The following is a 19,322-nucleotide window of genomic DNA, read 5'->3' on the forward strand; positions in this document are numbered from 1 at the left end:
GAATGAACACTGTTTTACTGCATAAAAACAAAGGGTATACCTGCAACGAAAACAACTGCATGTTCAAGCACCATTTACAGCTGTTGAGCTGAACAGCTTATAACACTCCTATCTTTATTCTCTTTTTTAATTAAATATATATAAAGTTAAATAATAATAATAATAGATAAAAATAAAAAGGATAAAGATTAGAAAGAGATAGGGTAAAGAGGATAAACCCCCATTCTCTATTTTTATGGGGTTTTTGAAAAAAAGAGTGTTTACACAAGAGTTTACATGGAGAGTTTTAAACAGTGGAGAGAGAGAGAGTTTTACTCAAAGAAGAAAATGGAGGTTTCTAGCAACATGAGTGTCTAAATCAGTATATATATACGAGTGAGTAGTCTAAATCTGTATATATATGTATAATTAATTGATTATCATGTGGTTTATAACACCCCGTGTTTTTATTTAATATTTTCTTAGTACAATAAATAATAAAAATAATAAAAAGAGATAAAATAAAATAAAAGGATAAATATTATAAATAGATAAGGTAAAAAGGATAAAGATTATAAAGAGATAGGGTAAAGTGGATAAAGCCCATTCCATATTTTTCGGGGTGGTTTTAAAGTTAAAAGAAAAAAAAAAATGATTCACACGGGGAAGGGATTGGACACACAGAGAAGAAAATAAAAATAGAGTTTTTTCAAATAAAGAAGAAGAGGGATTCTTCTTTGGAAATCTATTGATAGATAGTCAAGAGCGAGAGCGTATCACGGGTGAGTAGTTTAAACATATTCTTTAAAATTTTATTTGATTGATAATCATATGATTCTATTAGTTATTTACTTAGTTTATATATTGGAACCTTGTAATGAAAATATTGATGTGGTCAAACAGAGTTAATTGGCATTCTTGCGAACTCAAGCCTTACTTTGGTTATGCATAAATAGTCATGGGTATGTTCTCTATGGTCAATGGTGGCTGGGATATATATAAATATTTGGAAGTAGGTTTGCGTGGTGCCTTCCTTTTTGTTTTTGAGAATTGAACCATCATATTGTATAGAATGGAAACTTTGGAGAGAGCGGAAATTAAGCTATGGGATGCACATTTTTTTATATGAATACAACCCACCGTCTGGGATTATCAAGGCATTTTTTTTATCTCACCATTGATTATGTACAGCCCTTCCGAGGTGGTGTGTTCTCTTGAGCTATTTATTTAAAACTTATATGTAATTTGCTTAGAAGGCCGTGATATCTAGATTTAGGTGACCTTATTTGTATTGTATGGCAGCTTCAAACATTTTTCGGCCCCTAGATTTAATTGATAGAGGGTGTATAGTGGTAGGCCCACTACCTTGTTTTGTTACACGTATAAACTTAAGGTATTTAGTGAAGGTTTCCCAATATACTCCATGGGATGTATTAGCTAAGCAAACTTCAGTTTTCTTTGTTGTTTAACAACAATTTCTTAGCTATCTGGGTTTCCCTTTCCTTTATGTTTTGTCTTTCCTTGGGAGAACTTGAGGTGGAGGTCCATTTATATTTTGGAAATGGGAACTGTACTCGTGAGAAACAGAAACATAAAGGCGGTACATACCTCACCTACCTGAGAAATCTACTTGTCTAATATATAAGAAGTACATGCTGAATTTGCTTAAGAAATGTTTGACTATAGTTACTGTGCACCTCTTTATGTTATTAGATGTGCGTCTACTGGGAATGTCCATGTTTGATTTCTACACACAGCTACAGAGTGAAGTAAATTCATATACAATTGAATGAGATGTGGTCAAAAGTAGAAATGTTTGACTGAGATACATGAATATATTTTTCTCTGTCCCATGATTAAATACCGAGTGTTGTCGCTGGTCTGATTTCGAACTAAATTTTGATTTAGTTATAGTTTGAATTAGAATTTTAAGAAAACATAAAAATATAAAGTCTGGAAGTCTGCTTTCCAACCCAATCGACCTCGTTGCATTCCGAGGTTTGTGGATATGGTTACGGTGTTCGGAAGTTAGCACGTCAGAATTTTCTGACTGCAGAAATCCGGATCTGTGCCTGTTTTCGAACCACGTTTTCATATAGTTAGGTTCGGATTCAAAACCTCGCCAAAACATGAAAGAGTGAGTTTTCTGAGTCTTCTTTCCAACCCGATTGGCCTTGAAGCATTCCGAGGTCTGTGGAGATAGATATAAGGTATAGAAGTTTGGTTGACAGAAAACAGTGCGTCAGAAATCAGTTTCTACGCACTGTGTTCAAGTCCAGTTTTAAAATAGTTAGGGTGAGAGTCAGAATTTTTATAAAACATAAAAAAGTAAGATTTGGAAGTCTGCTTTCTATTCCAATTGGCCTCATCGCATTCTGAGACCCGTGGAATTAATTATGATGTTTGGAAGTTTGACTGGCAGAAAACAGTGCGTCAGAAATCAGTTTCTGTGCACTGTGTTCGAGCTTAGCTATCGAACATTTAGAATGAGATTGGGTATTTTTGTAAAACATAAGAAAGTAAGTTCTGTGTGTTATCTTTTCAACGCAAAAAGCCTCGATGCATTTGGACACCTGTGGAAAACGTTGTGTCATTCAGAAAATAGTCCGTCAGAAATCTAGTTTGCTGAAAATTAGGATTTTTACCGTTTTCAACTTAAATTTTCTTCTAGATAGGTTGAGGTTGGGACTTCGAGTTCTACATGAAAAAGTATGTCTACATACCCTAGTTTCTAAATAATTAAGTTACATGTCCTTTGGATGAATGTAGAAAAAAAATCTATAGCATTGACTATGTGGCTGGTAAGAACTACGAAGGCTTGATTCCAATCTTAAAAGATTTGGATACGTAGGCAGCTTTGAGCAAAAGTGCGGCCACTACACTATATCTATAATATATATATTAGTTTGTGTGATAACTATGTGATTGTGTTAGAAAGTACTGTTGTTTTGATACTACATAAATATATATGTGTGAGATAGAAGTTGTATATGAATATAAACTTTAGTATATGTAGATCTGTTTTGGACATTAGTGTGTGTGGACTTGAATTTGGGTTAATGAACTATTTGTTTACAATATTGTATATATGAGTGTGGTTATGTAAATTGTATTTGTTTGATTATAAGTCTGTTTACATTAAATGATGCTTAAGTGCTTGATTTGCCTTGACACGCGAAATGACTCTCTACATGTGTGGTATGTTTTGACATGAGTAATGCTAGTATAATTATAAGTGATAATAATGTTTTAAAGTGTAAGCCCACATCTTTAGAACTCTCCATGCCTCGATTTGGTAATGAGATATTATGACTTGTGATGTCATGTGATAGATGGGTATTCATTGAATGTGCCATGAATGACCCGGGTATTCATTGAATGTGCCATGAATGACCCAATAGTTTGGACTGCCCTAGAGAGGAACTAAGGTATTCGCCTTGCGGGTTGGTCGTATTCCTTGAATGTGCGGGAATGTAGGTTTGGGTATTCCTTGAATGTGGCGAGAATGACTCAGGGCATTTATTGAATGTGCCATGAATGGCCCGTTAGTGTTATGATGGGTATTCCTTGAATGTGGCGGGAATGACCCAAGGTATTCATTGAATGTGCCATGAATGACCTGATATTTTGTTATGCCCAAAAGAGGCTTTGTGATTATGTGTATGGAAAGCCCGAGAGATGGTGACTCACAAGTTCTGAGTTTACAAGATGAAAGTATGTTTCCTGGAGGCGATATCCCGCTTGGGCCGTTGGTTTGTAGTGGTACTTCCGGTGTGAGTGAGGCGACGGATATGTGTGATTTGGCAAATGTGTGTAGTGCAAATCGTGGAGTAGGAACTAAAGGTTGGGCTGTGTCTTTGAATAAAGGAGTCAACAAGATAATTAATAAGCAAAGTAAAAATATTGATTTTACGTGTGATGGAGTTATTGCATATGATGTCTATGATTTCTTATGAGAAATGTTTACGTGGTTTGTATGAGTTGATACTTACAAGGGATGAATGTACTCCTTGGTTGTGACTTTTTCTCGTTCTCATAAGTAGACGAGTGATACTAAAGTAAAAATATATGAATTGTGTGATGTTATGGATATGAAGTGTGACGGTGAATAATACTAATAAATGATTGTGAGTTCTATGTGACTGTGAATTGACTATAACTTGATATGTTATTACGAAACTATTAATGACTTGTGATAGTCTGAGATCTATGATTATGCACGCAGAAACTTTATGACGTAATGATGTCATATGAATGACTATCCTTGATATAGGTATTATGATAAGTGGTATTCCCCGAATATGCGGGACGAAACAGGTCATATCAATTAGGCTTAAATGTCTTAAATGAGGTTTGGTTATGAATGGAATTTTGACCGGGCTGAGGATAAATCATTTTATTGTGATGTCTAACTCTGTTTTGCGGGAGGGTAGGATCTATTAATCTTTTCGTAGGGGCGTAAATATCCTACCCTAAGACGCACGTGTTGGCTTAAAGGTAAGGTATACCAAACTCATTTTAATTACGTTATCATATGTGCAGTTAATAAATGGAATGTAAGTGGTATTGCATTGTGAGTTATTTTGGAAAGTGGAAATGACGAGTACTGTTATATAAGATTCTTAGAATTTGTATGTTGGGGGTGAAATCTTACTTGGGAAGAAACTACACGCCGTTTTTGGAAAACGGAACTATATTGTCTTCCAAGTTGAAATTGTTTGAAATGTTACATTTATTCATTTAAATGATTATTATATATTTTGTTGTTAGTCTATTCATACCAAAGAAATTCAATTTGTTGACCCATGTTTGCTTTGTTTTGCAACGTGGGTGTGTTCTTGGGAACATAGATGGTGGAGTGCAGTGGATAAGGAGACGTGATTTGGAGTTGCTCTTGGAGTCTTCTGGTTTAAGATTTTATGAAGAGTTGGTTAGTTTCTTTATAGTTTAATAATGTGATTTAAGGATTTTTCCTTTTTGTTTCTTTTGATTTCAGTTTTTTGTATATATCGTGTTTGATAACAGGGTTTTGGGTTTTGTTTCACCCCGGGTTTCCAGATAATTAAATATAATTGTTTTAAATATTGTCTGGAAATTTGGGGTGTGACATTTTGGTATCAGAGCTTAGGTTAGCCTAGAATGAGAAGGTCTAGGTGATCCTCGGATGGTGGTAATGGGTAGTAGGAGTGTTTTTGTGGTGTTGAGATTTCTGGTTGTTTTCAAGTTGATTTGTTCTCGTTTTGAATTTTGGTCTTCTGCATTTTCGTATAAAGTGGTGTTTCTCATGACATGGTTTTAATTTACGTATGTCCACATATAAGGTTATACATTATTGTATATGTGTATTCCTTTTAAGGTGTGTATACTTAGGTATACACTTATATCTAATTTCTGATATTTATTTACTATGACCTTTGGGTGCAAACGATAAATAACGTGTTTAATTAATCTTACTGGTCTGTTTTAGATTATCATATAAATTTCAGTCGTTGAGATATGATCAGTTAACTTAGAAGAATTATTGTTTGGCATATGTTTGTTTGGTTAATCTACTCTCTTTCCTAAAATCTCGGGACGAGATTTCTTTAAGGTGTGTATATTATAACACCCCGTGTTTTTATTTAATATTTTCTTAGTACAATAAATAATAAAAATAATAAAAAAGATAAAATAAAATAAAAGGATAAATATTATAAATAGATAAGGTAAAAAGGATAAAGATTATAAAGAGATAGGGTAAAGTGGATAAAGCCCATTCCATATTTTTCGGGGTGGTTTTAAAGTTAAAAGAAAAAAAAAATGATTCACACGGGGAAGGGATTGGACACACAGAGAAGAAAATAAAAATGGAGTTTTTTCACATAAAGAAGAAGAGGGGATTCTTGCTGGAAATCTACTGATAGATAGCTGCTAGCAGGAGCGTATCACGGGTGAGTAGTTTAAACATATTCTTTAAAATTTTATTTGATTGATAATCATATGATTCTATTAGTTATTTACTTAGTTTATATATTGGAACCTTGTAATGAAAATATTGATGTGGTCAAACAGAGTTAATTGGCATTCTTGCGAACTCAAGCCTTACTTTGGTTATGCATAAATAGTCATGGGTATGTTCTCTATGGTCAATGGTGGCTGGGATATATATAAATATTTGGAAGTAGGTTTGCGTGGTGCCTTCCTTTTTGTTTTTGAGAATTGAACCATCATATTGTATAGAATGGAAACTTTGGAGAGCGGAAATTAAGCTATGGGATGCACATTTTTTATATGAATACAACCCACCGTCTGGGATTATCAAGGCATTTTTTTTTATCTCACCATTGATTATGTACAGCCCTTCCGAGGTGGTGTGTTCTACTGAGCTATTTATTTAAAACTTATATGTAATTTGCTTAGAAGGCCGCATATCTAGATTTAGGTGACCTTATTTGTATTGTATGGCAGCTTCAAACATTTTTCGGCCCCTAGATTTAATTGATAGAGGGTGTATAGTGGTAGGCCCACTACCTTGTTTTGTTACACGTATAAACTTAAGGTATTTAGTGAAGGTTTCCCAATATACTCCATGGGATGTATTAGCTAAGCAAACTTCAGTTTTCTTTGTTGTTTAACAACAATTTCTTAGCTATCTGGGTTTCCCTTTCCTTTATGTTTTGTCTTTCCTTGGGAGAACTTGAGGTGGAGGTCCATTTATATTTTGGAAATGGGAACTGTACTCGTGAGAAACAGAAACATAAAGGCGGTACATACCTCACCTACCTGAGAAATCTACTTGTCTAATATATAAGAAGTACATGCTGAATTTGCTTAAGAAATGTTTGACTATAGTTACTGTGCACCTCTTTATGTTATTAGATGTGCGTCTACTGGGAATGTCCATGTTTGATTTCTACACACAGCTACAGAGTGAAGTAAATTCATATACAATTGAATGAGATGTGGTCAAAAGTAGAAATGTTTGACTGAGATACATGAATATATTTTTCTCTGTCCCATGATTAAATACCGAGTGTTGTCGCTGGTCTGATTTCGAACTAAATTTTGATTTAGTTATAGTTTGAATTAGATTTTTAAGAAAACATAAAAATATAAGGTCTGGAAGTCTGCTTTCCAACCCAATCGACCTCGTTGCATTCCGAGGTTTGTGGATATGGTTACGGTGTTCGGAAGTTAGCACGTCAGAATTTTCTGACTGCAGAAATCCGGATCTGTGCCTGTTTTCGAACCACGTTTTCATATAGTTAGGTTCGGATTCAAAACCTCGCCAAAACATGAAAGAGTGAGTTTTCTGAGTCTTCTTTCCAACCCAATTGGCCTCGACGCATTCCGAGGTCTGTGGAGATAGATATAAGGTATAGAAGTTTGGTTGACAGAAAACAGTGCGTCAGAAATCAGTTTCTACGCACTGTGTTCAAGTCCAGTTTTAAAATAGTTAGGGTGAGAGTCAGAATTTTTATAAAACATAAAAAAGTAAGATTTGGAAGTCTGCTTTCTATTCCAATTGGCCTCATCGCATTCCGAGACCCGTGGAATTAATTATGATGTTTGGAAGTTTGACTGGCAGAAAATAGTGCGTCAGAAATCAGTTTCTGTGCACTGTGTTCGAGCTTAGCTATCGAACATTTAGAATGAGATTGGGTATTTTTGTAAAACATAAGAAAGTAAGTTCTGTGTGTTATCTTTTCAACGCAAAAAGCCTCGATGCATTTGGACACCTGTGGAAAACGTTGTGTCATTCAGAAAATAGTCCGTCAGAAATCTAGTTTGCTGAAAATTAGGATTTTTACCGTTTTCAACTTAAGTTTTCTTCTAGATAGGCTGAGGTTGGGACTTCGAGTTCTACATGAAAAAGTATGTCTACATACCCTAGTTTCTAAATAATTAAGTTACATGTCCTTTGGATGAATGTAGAAAAAAAAAAAAAACTATAGCATTGACTATGTGGCTGGTAAGAACTACGAAGGCTTGATTCCAATCTTAAAAGATTTGGATACGTTGGCAGCTTTGAGCAAAAGTGCAGCCACTACACTATATCTATAATATATATATTAGTTTGTGTGATAACTATGTGATTGTGTTAGAAAGTACTGTTGTTTTGATACTACATAAATATATATGTGTGAGATAGAAGTTGTATATGAATATAGACTTTAGTATATGTAGATCTGTTTTGAACATTAGTGTGTGTGGACTTGAATTTGGGTTAATGAACTATTTGTTTACAATATTGTATATATGAGTGTGGTTATGTAAATTATATTTGTTTGATTATAAGTCTGTTTACATTAAATGATGCTTAAGTGCTTGATTTGCCTTGACACGCGAAATGACTCTCTACATGTGTGGTATGTTTTGACATGAGTAATGCTAGTATAATTATAAGTGATAATAATGTTTTAAAGTGTCGCCCACATCTTTAGAACTCTCCATGCCTTAGGATTTGGTAATGAGATATTATGACTTGTGATGTCATGTGATAGATGGGTATTCATTGAATGTGCCATGAATGACCCGGGTATTCATTGAATGTGCCATGAATGACCCAATAGTTTGGACTGCCCTAGAGAGGAACTAAGGTATTAAGCTTTGGGTTGGTCGTATTCCTTGAATGTACGGGAATGTAGGTTTGGGTATTCCTTGAATGTGGCGGGAATGACTCAGGGCATTTATTGAATGTGCCATGAATGGCCCGTTAGTGTTATGATGGGTATTCCTTGAATGTGGCGGGAATGACCCAAGGTATTCATTGAATGTGCCATGAATGACCTGATATTTTATTATGCCCAAAAGAGGCTTTGTGATTATGTGTATGGAAAGCCCGTGAGATGGTCATGACTCACAAGTTCTGAGTTTACAAGATGAAAGTATGTTTCCTAGAGGCGATATCCCGCTTGGGGACGTGTATGTCTTGTAGTGGTACTTCGGTGTGAGTGGACGGATATGTGTGATTTGGCAAATGTGTGTAGTGCAAATCGTGGAGTAGGAACTAAAGGTTGGGCTGTGTCTTTGAATAAAGGAGTCAACAAGATAATTAATAAGCAAAGTAAAAATATTGATTTTACGTGTGATGGAGTTATTGCATATGATGTCTATGATTTCTTATGAGAAATGTTTACGTGGTTTGTATGAGTTGATACTCACAAGGGATGAATGTACTCCTTGGTTGTGACTTTTCCTCGTTCTCATAAGTAGGCGAGATACTAAAGTAAAATATATGAATTGTGTGATGTTATGGATATGAAGTGTGACGGTGAATAATACTAATAAATGATTGTGAGTTCTATGTGACTGTGAATTGACTATAACTTGATATGTTATTACGAAACTATTAATGACTTGTGATAGTCTGAGATCTATGATTATGCACGCAGAAACTTTATGACGTAATGATGTCATATGAATGACTATCCTTGATATAGGTATTATGATAAGTGGTATTCCCGAATATCTTGGGGATCTAAAACAGGTCATATCAATTAGGCTTAAATGTCTTAAATGAGGTTTGGTTATGAATGGAATTTTGACTGGCTGATAAAATCATTTTATTGTGATGTCTAACTCGTTTTGCGGGAGGGTAGGATCTATTAATCTTTTATCTTGAGGGGCGTAAATATCCTACCCTAAGGCGGCGTGTTGGCTTAAAGGTAAGGTATACCAAACTCATTTTAATTACGTTATCATATGTGCAGTTAATAAATGGAATGTAAGTGGTATTGTATTGTGAGTTATTTTGGAAAGTGGAAATGACGAAAGTCTTGTTATATGAGATTCTTTGAATTTGTATGTTGGGGTGAAATCTTACTTGGGAAGAAACTACACCGCTTTTTGGAAAAACGGAACTATATTGTCTTCAAGTTGAAATTGTTTGAAATGTTACATTTATTCATTTAAATGATTATTATATATTTTGTTGTTAGTCTACTCATACCAGCAAATTCAATTTGTTGACCCATGTTTGCTTTGTTTTGCAAACGTGGGTGTGTTCTTAGGAACATAGATGGTGGAGTCAAATGGATAAGGAGACGTGATTTGGAGTTGCTCTTGGAGTCTTCGGTTTAAGATTTTCCAAGAGTTGGTTAGTTTCTTTATAGTTTAATAATGTGATTTAAGGATTTTTCCTTTTCGTTTCTTTTGATTTCAGTTTTTTGTATATATCGTGTTTGATAACAGGGTTTTGGGTTTTGTTTCACCCCGGGTTTCCAGATAATTAAATATAATTGTTTTAAATATTGTCTGGAAATTTGGGGTGTGACATGGTTTATAATAGTTGTGTATTGATTTAATTGTTAGAACTTTGAAGTCGAAAATTATTGAATTGAACAAAGATGCATTAGGTATACTGAGTTACAGACGCCAAAGTTTATTTAATTGTGGAATATGGGTTTCATGGGCTTTGTTTATTTACTCTATGGGAATATGGTGAAGTAAAGTGCATGGCTTAAAGTATCTATATATTCATGTTAGAAGCTTACAAATGCGAACTTTAAAGGTTGAAGTGCTTAATTTATATATATAAAGGTTGTTTATAGCTACAAGTGTGAACTTTAGAGATTACTACTTTAATTAGTGTTATTAGGTTATAAGCGGAAATGTTTATTTGATTTAATTGTTAGAACTTTGAAGTCGAAAATTATTGAATTGAACAAAGATGCATTAGGTATACTGAGTTACAGACGCCAAAGTTTATTTAATTGTGGAATATGGGTTTCATGGGCTTTGTTTATTTACTCTATGGGAATATGGTGAAGTAAAGTGCATGGCTTAAAGTATCTATATATTCATATTAGAAGCTTACAAATGCGAACTTTAAAGGTTGAAGTGCTTAATTTATATATATAAAGGTTGTTTATAGCTACAAGTGTGAACTTTAGAGATTACTACTTTAATTAGTGTTATTAGGTTATAAGCGGAAATGTTTATTTGCCATGCATAAGATAGTTATAGGTACAACCGTATAGAATATTTTTAGATCCGACTTTGATTAACGATACGTGCTCAATAGCGGAAATGTTTGGCTATTATACATGAAAATATTTCTCCCTGTTCAATGATTTAATACAGTGTTGTCTTATTTGACTTGACACACAAGATGATATCTAACATCTTGAAAGTGATGATTATGTGTGCTTGAAATACACTACCGACTATTTGTTTATCTTGCTTGTGCACGTGAATGTTTATAAGAAATAAACCATGACATGGGATGCCAGCGTATTGGTATTTTAGACGAGTTTTGACTAGTCAAATGGATTGTATAAGGCTAAGTCGTCACACTTTAGTAATGCATTAGCTTAACTTTATTTTAGTTTTGAACTTATCTATTACCTTTGATTTTGTATATAGACCCTAGATGAGCATGACCCTTCCTATTAAATCATATGAGGTCTCAAATCGTATATATCTAATACTAATAACGGATGTATAAGTACTGACATGGGTGTCTATGTTGTTGCAAAATTTGGTGTTGTTTGGTCTTGTTCAAGTCATGAATTTTGTCTGATTTGGAGACGAATTTAAGTGTGTTTAGAGATTGATTTTGGTTTTCTTTAAAGCATGTTAACTAAGTGTTATCCGCACTCTTTCAAACTCAAAAAAGCCCCATAGCATTTTGGTTTATGTAGAAGGAGTTACACCCTTCGGAAGGTGGCACGTCAGAATTTGTTGACTGTAGAAATCCAGTCTGTGCCTGGTTTGGAATCGAGTTGTCATATAGTTAGGGTCAGATTCAAACTCTCGTCAAAACATAAAAAAATAAGTTTTCTGAGTGTTCTTTCCAACCCAATTGGCCTCGACGCATTCCAAGGTCTGTGGAGATAGATATAAGGTCTGGAAGTTTGGTTGACAGAAAACAGTGCGTCAGAAATCAGTTTTTGTGAACTGTGTTCAAGTCCAGTTTTAAAATACTTAGGGTGAGAGTTAGAATTTTTATAGAACATAAAAAAATAAGATTTAGAAGTCTGATTTCTATTCCAATTGGCCTCATCGCATTCCGAGGCCCGTGGAATTAATTATGGTGTTTGGAAGTTTGACTGGCAGGAAACAGTGCGTCAGAAATCAGTTTCTGCGCACTATGTTCGAGCTTAGTTATCGAACATTTAGAATGAGATTGAGTATTTTTGTAAAACATAAGAAAGTAAGTTCTGTGTGTTAGCTTTTCAACGCAAAAAGCCTCAATGCATTTTGACACCTGTGGAAAGCGTTGTGTCATTCGGAAGATAATCCATTAGAAATCTAGGTTGCTAAAAAATTAGGATTTTTACCGTTTTCAACTTAAGTTTTCTTCTAGATGGGCTGAGGTTGGGACTTCGAGTTCTACATGAAAAAGTATTTCTACATACCCTAGTTTCTAAATATTTAAGTTACATGTCATTTAGATGAATGTAGGAAAAATTATAGCATTGACTATGTGGCTGATAAGAACGACGAAGGCTTGATTCAAATCTTGAAAGATTTGGATACGTAGTCAACTTTGAGCAAAAGTGCAGCCACTATATTATATATTAGTTATTAGTTATTAGTTATTGTAATAACTATATATGTACAATGTTAATACTTAATTGTGTACGTGATTGTGGTTGTTTAAAATGTATTCACCAGACATTTAACTAATGCGTTATTCCTGATTGAACCTTTTGATATCTATGATTTTTATAATTGATAATAAGGTGAGTTGATTAGTTATTGTGTTTGAAATATTTAGTAATGATTCTATTGTTTGAGATGATATTTGTTTTGTAATGAAAATATTATAATAAATGAGAACTCTTGAGTGTTAAAAATCCGGTATAAAAGTGTCTGGTGAAAATTTAATGTGTCGCCCACATCTTTAGATCTCTCCACACCTCTTTGATGAAAAAAAAATGAAATGAAATGTTTATGACTAATGATGTCATGTGAAAAGCCGCCTTTGAGAAAAACTAATGCATTCGCCTTGCGGGTTGGCTGTATTCCTTGAATGTACGAGAATGTAGGTGGATATTCCTTGAATGTGGCGGGAATGACCCAAGGTATTTATTGAATGTGTCATGAATGACCTGTTAGTATTATGATGGGTATTCCTTGAATATGGCGGGAATGACCTAAGGTCACTACAAGAAAATCGGGTTTTAGCCACAGACTGCCCGGAGCGTTAGCGACGGATTACAGCTGTTGAACCGTTTGCCATGGCTAACTGCTGTTGCAAAACTAATAATAGCTGTGGCAACATATTACACAATTTTACTACCTTTCTCCACGGTAAAAGCCGTTGATATTCCCATGGTTTGGACCGTCGGATCAGATATTGACAATGTGTTTATGTGTGGATTTTTAACCGACGGTGGTACTTCGACGGGATAGGTCCAAAACTTGTCTAAAATTGTAGGCGCGACGGACCAAAATTTCCCCTAACAAAAATGAGATAACTGAAAAAGAAAATTTGAGAACCATCTTTTATCTCTTTTTTCAGTTTTGTTTCACTGTCCTTCTCACCATTTCTCTCGTCTTCTTCTCTCAAAATCCCTCCGACCAACAACCGCCTCTCTCACAGTTTGTCACCATTGCCTATCTCACCATCTCTCTCACACTATATTCCTCTCTCATCAAAGATCAAAGGTAATGTTTAAAGTTTTGTTTTTTATTATTAAGGGTTGCTCTTTTCTTTTGTTTTAGATGAAAATAGAGTAAAGGATGTTTATTTTTTTTTTTTTGTTTCAGCTTCTTGCCAACTCAAAGTTGAAATTGAGTAAAGGGTGTTCCTTTTTTGTGTGTCGATTACACACAAAAGCGCACCTTCGGTATTTTTCTTGCAATTCATTATTAGAAAAATAACAAATTCTAGTTTATTTTTGAAATTCTCGTAAGTCTAATTGAAGAATTGATGTGTTACTAATTGTAGGATGTTACTGGTTTTAATAAAAGAAACTTCATGATTCCTGTTGTGGAAATCTTGAATAAACTTCATGATTGGAAACAATTACATGTTTAGATCAATAAAATTCTGTTATGGTTTTTTTGTGTAAGCATTAATTCCAGTTTTAATTTACGAAATGAAAATTCCAGATTATAAGTTTTGGAGAATCTCCAGATTATGGCTTTTCTTTAAAAAAATAAATAAATAAAAAGATGGAGAGATTGGTGCGTTTGTTTTTGGTTTTGGTTGGACCAAACCAAAAACAGAAAAGAAAACAGAGAGGAAGAGACAAAAAGGGAGAGGTCATATTGGTTGGGAGAAAATACGTACCTCTTGCCTACTATTTAGTAGGAGCTGGTAGTGCATTGATTACCCAACACATGCAGGTACAAAGAAAAGGATGGGAAGGTTTTAAGGAGGGAAGAAAATGATGGGAAGGTTTTAAGGAGGGGGAGAAAACTCTCCATTTATTTTCCAGCAAGCACCTCGCAATAACCATGCAGTTCCGTACTTCTGAAAATGCTTAATATCTACTTTAGAACTTAGTCAACAGTTCTAAATAATATCCTGTGCAAGTCCTTATGTAATGATTTTATTTTTATCGGTAATGATCTTTTGAAAGCTTAAGAATGCAGGTAAGTAGTATTAAATTTACTTCGAGTCAGTCTTCTGAATGTTTCAATTTTCATGCTTTGTTAGATTCTCATTTGTCATTACAGTTTATCATTGATAATCATTTGTTAAGCCATTAGATTTACATTTCATTATAGTCACTTAACGTTGGGTTTCTTATGTAATTGACCATCTTTCTGTGCAATAATAGGAACAAAATTTCTAGTTTTCCTTCCCAGCCAGCCAACTCATAAGCTTCCTTGATCATCCAGTCATATTTCCTATTCATAAAAGACTTTAGCCTAGAGAAATAAACAGGGAATTTTTTTTCATTTTGCAGAGTTGCTTGGTGCTTGAAGAAGGATCTTCCCTGTCCTGGAAAATCCAAATGTAAGTTCACGAACTTGGTATTCGTCATACAGATACAACTTTGGCTAAGTGACGGTAAGCCGAAATATTCATAAGTATTTCCATGTCACCATGATTACTTACCTTCAGTTTCAATACTAAGCTCTTCTCTAATTTCCCAACTCATCCCTCTTGTTCCATTTATAAGCACTTAGTTCCTACTTCAAATCATCTTCATTGCATGTATGGGTTTTCATAGTCTAGTTATTCTCTGAAGTTTAGACACATTCCAAATGGGGGCAGTCATTTTTTATTAATTAAGTTAGTTTAGGTTGATGGTTGAGCTCGTATTTATCTTTTATGTATACTTGATGTGTCAAGGGATTGAAACAAACGAGTGCTTAGAGAATATTAGAGGATGCTGGAAGGATAATGCTGCTAATATTACTGCATGCAAGGTACATTTTTTCGTCTTGACATTGACTTCGTTTTGTAAATGTGATGTTTTCTCTTTTGTTTTCTTGTATTGTGATAAGTATATAATGAACTTGGTATATGTCGTCAGATCTTTTTATTTATTTTATTATTATTTATCTTTGTTTAGTATTTGTGTTTCTAATGATATTCCTCGTTTTGTACTATACTTTCGTTTTTTGAGGGAGAGTGTGTGAGTGCTCTGTTGTGCAAGGTGTAAAATTTGTAGGCGATGGTTACACGCATGGTGAAGGTACATACTTAATCCATAATAAATTTTATACATGATGGTAATTTGTCACATAAGACTTGTGATTAAGTTCTTATATATAGTGAAAGTTGAGTTCCTTGGTCTTATTGATTTTCCTCGTATGTTCAGGAGGTCAAACAATCTTTGTTTTATGTGAATCAGTACTTTTACTAGACTGTATGATTCGGTTATAGTTCTCTTGCAGGAGCTTTTTCATTGGTCTATCACAAACAAAATTTGTTGGACATTAATTGGTTTCTCATAATTGATTAAATGACTAGCACATAAATTCTGGTGATTTCTTTATAAACTTACACGGGGGGATTCAAATGCATGTGTTAGCGTGAGAATTGATTACATTACGTTTATAATATTGTGTGGTTGTGTAGCTCATCTTTAGGTGCATCATATTGACTATCATCTATACTCCAGTCACTTTCTGCAGGTGGACAACAAGTACCAATATTCCTCCAATACTGAAAACATCAAAGTTCACGGGTGGATGAGTATAGAGCACAGATCCACCAGTGGAATTTTGACAAATTATACCAAGCCATGCATGAGTTACGTTCAGGAGGGCCTTAGAAGCAACAACTCACCTCTCATGCTGGTCCAACCACTCTCTCGGTAAGAATCTCCATCATCTCATCTTTTTACATTAGTAGAACCTGTGGCATTATCACTCTGGAGCATCTAGACATTGCTTATAGAAATTAGAAATATATGTTACGCACTTACACATGATGAATGCGACTTGATTTGATACAATCAGGCAATGTACAGCAGTCCAAGTTCAACGAGTTATGTAGAGTAGATGTCAAACCCAAGTTAGTGGAAACCATAGACCATTGATTAATTTCATTTCCTTTAGATGGTATTTTTTAGAGCAAAGTAAAAACAAAGTGAGATGCTAATTTAAGTTTTAATTTTAGCAAATAGAAATGCTCTTGCTATGTGTTATGGTTTTTTTCCATTCAGCTAGGTCCCGACTTTTAGACTTATGGGATTTTGACTTTAATATCATTTCCTTATGATTTATTTGTATGTAGGTATTTGTATGCAGGTGGATGCTCATGAAAAAGGTTATTAAAGCTAGGGTTCTATGAAGCTAAGACTTCAAATCATTTTTGAAAGTATTCAAGTGCAACGGAATGATAAACGGAGAAACATGCGTGATGTGAACCAAGACATTATTACTTTTATGTTATTGAAAAATATTTGAAAATTTATATTATATTGAGCTTGTAGTAATAAATTCTATGGATTTTTTTTTTAATTATTATTATTTTATACTTGTATGAATATTCATCTCTTTATATGTTTTTTCAGCAAAGGAATTTTGATTGGGAATATGTGGCTTCTTTGTAATATTGTTATTAGGATGGATGGATTATTAGCTGGATTGAAAGGCGCGCCAAAAGTGGACCTAAGATAAAACTAGTATATATATTTTTTCTTTTATTTTTTTTTAATTCCAAAACATTTTAGCCACGGCCAATGTCCGTAGATAGAGCAAAAAAAAGTGTGGCAAAGGTACTTTTACTACGAATTATGGTACGACTTTTATCTCTCACAAAAATGATTTGCCACGGCCACGAGCTGTGGTAGTTGTAACGGCTATTCTCACGGTCATCTTCTGTGGCACTTGCTACGGCTTTTGCCACGGTCATTCTCAGTGGGAGGTTCCTACGGCTTGAGCTGTTACGTGGACCGTCGCATTTACCCATGGTCATTCGCTGTAGCTAAATTTTTCCCGACAGGTCAAAACCCCATGGACTTGCGTCAGCCGATAGCCGTGGCTAAAGCCCTTTACCCACGGATTTTGACTGTGGCTAAAAGTCAGCTTTCTTGTAGTGGGTATTCATTGAATGTGTCATGAATGACCTGATATTTTGTTATGCCCAAAAGAGGCTTTGTGATTATGTGTATGGAAAGCCCAGAGATGGCTGTGACTCACAAGTTATGAGTTTACAAGATGAAAATATGTTTCCTGGAGGCGATATCCACACTTGGGGCATATGTCTTGTAGTGGTACTCGGTGTGAGTGAGGCACACGGATATGTGTGTAGTGCAAATCGTGGAGTAGGAACTAAAGGTTGGGCTGTGTCTTTTAATAAATGAGTCAACGAGATAATTAATAAGCAAAGTAAAATATTAATTTTACGTGTAATGGAGCTGTTACATATGATATATATGATTTCTTATGAGAAATATTTATGTGTTTTGTGTGAGTTGATACTCACGAGGGATGAATGTAATCCCTGGTTGTGACTTTTTCCTCGTTCTCATAAGTAAACGAGTGATATTAAAGTAAAACATTGATTTTACATGTGATTGAGTTATTGCATATGAATATTTATGTATTATGATGTACATGATTTCTTACAAGGAAATGTATATGTGGTTTGTGTGAGTTGATACTCACGAGGGATGAATGTACTCCCTAGTGGTGGTATATTATGATATGATGCATATAATTTCTTACGAAGGAATGTGAATATGGTTAGCGTGATATGATGAATATGGTGGTTTGATATGAATGTTAGTTAATATTGGCGATATATTATGCCAGATTATATATACCCATGATGGTTGCAGTGAGAGTAAAATAGATGTATACTATAAATGATTATGTTTGGGAAATCTAACTTTGTTTTGCAGGAGGGTAGGACTTATTAATTTTCTATGCAGAGACGTTGTCCTATTCTAAGACGTCGTGCTGACTTAAAGGTAAAGTGTATCAAACTCATATTTAAATATGTTATCATTTGTGTATGTAATAAGTTGAATGTAAGTGGAAATTATATTGTGAGTTATTTTGGAAATGGAGCATGATGAATACTGTTATCTGAGATTTCTTGGAAATGTATATTGGGGGTTGAAATTTTACTTGGGAAGAAACTGCATGCCGTTTTGAAAATACGGAACTAACTAGCTTGTCTTCCAAGTTGAAATGATTGAATATTATATTTCTTTATTCGAAAGATATTAACGTATTACTATTTTATATTTAGTCTTACTCATCCCAGCAAATTCAATTTGCTGACCCATATTTGCTTTGTTCTTGCAATAGTGGAGTGCAGTAGATGAAGACACGTGATTTGGAGTTGCTCTTAGAGTCTTCTGGTTTAAGTTTTTCTGAAGTGTACGGTTTTGTTTTGAGACAGATGTAATAGAATTGGTTAGTTTCTTTGTAGTTTAATAATGTTATGAAGAGTTGGTCCTTTTAGTTTTCTTTTGTTTTCAGTTTTTTTTTTTAAATCGTGTTTGATAACAGGGTATTGGATTTTGTTGCACCCCGGGTTTCCAATACCGTATTCCCTGACGACCATATTCCCCAAAACGACCACCATATTCCCCGATGACCCAACAAGTTAATCCTTCCACTCTTATCACACCGGCGCAATTCTCAGCAACACCATGAACCACTGTAGGAGTGAATTACGGAATCACCTGACTTTATGAAGTCAGTCCAAGAGATTCGTCACTATGACAGTATTCTCAGCACTACTTCTGTCTCCAGCACGATCACCAACAAGTTGAATTTAATTTTGCCTTGTTGCCCCGTTCTTTAGTAGCCAATGGTGGGAATCCTAGATCTGCTCTTGCTTGATCAAACCAGCATAATCTAGGGGCACAACCATCCATCTTATTGACACAGTAAGTCAACGTCCAGAAAGTTCCTGCATGGATCCAGTCGAACAAGCTAAAAATAGCAATAAACCCCTCGCAAACTGTCATCCCTCCAAATTGTAACTTGAAAAG

The sequence above is a fragment of the Coptis chinensis genome, chromosome 9 (genome assembly GCF_015680905.1).
Source record: "Coptis chinensis isolate HL-2020 chromosome 9, ASM1568090v1, whole genome shotgun sequence".
NCBI classification, from domain to species: Eukaryota; Viridiplantae; Streptophyta; class Magnoliopsida; order Ranunculales; family Ranunculaceae; genus Coptis; species Coptis chinensis.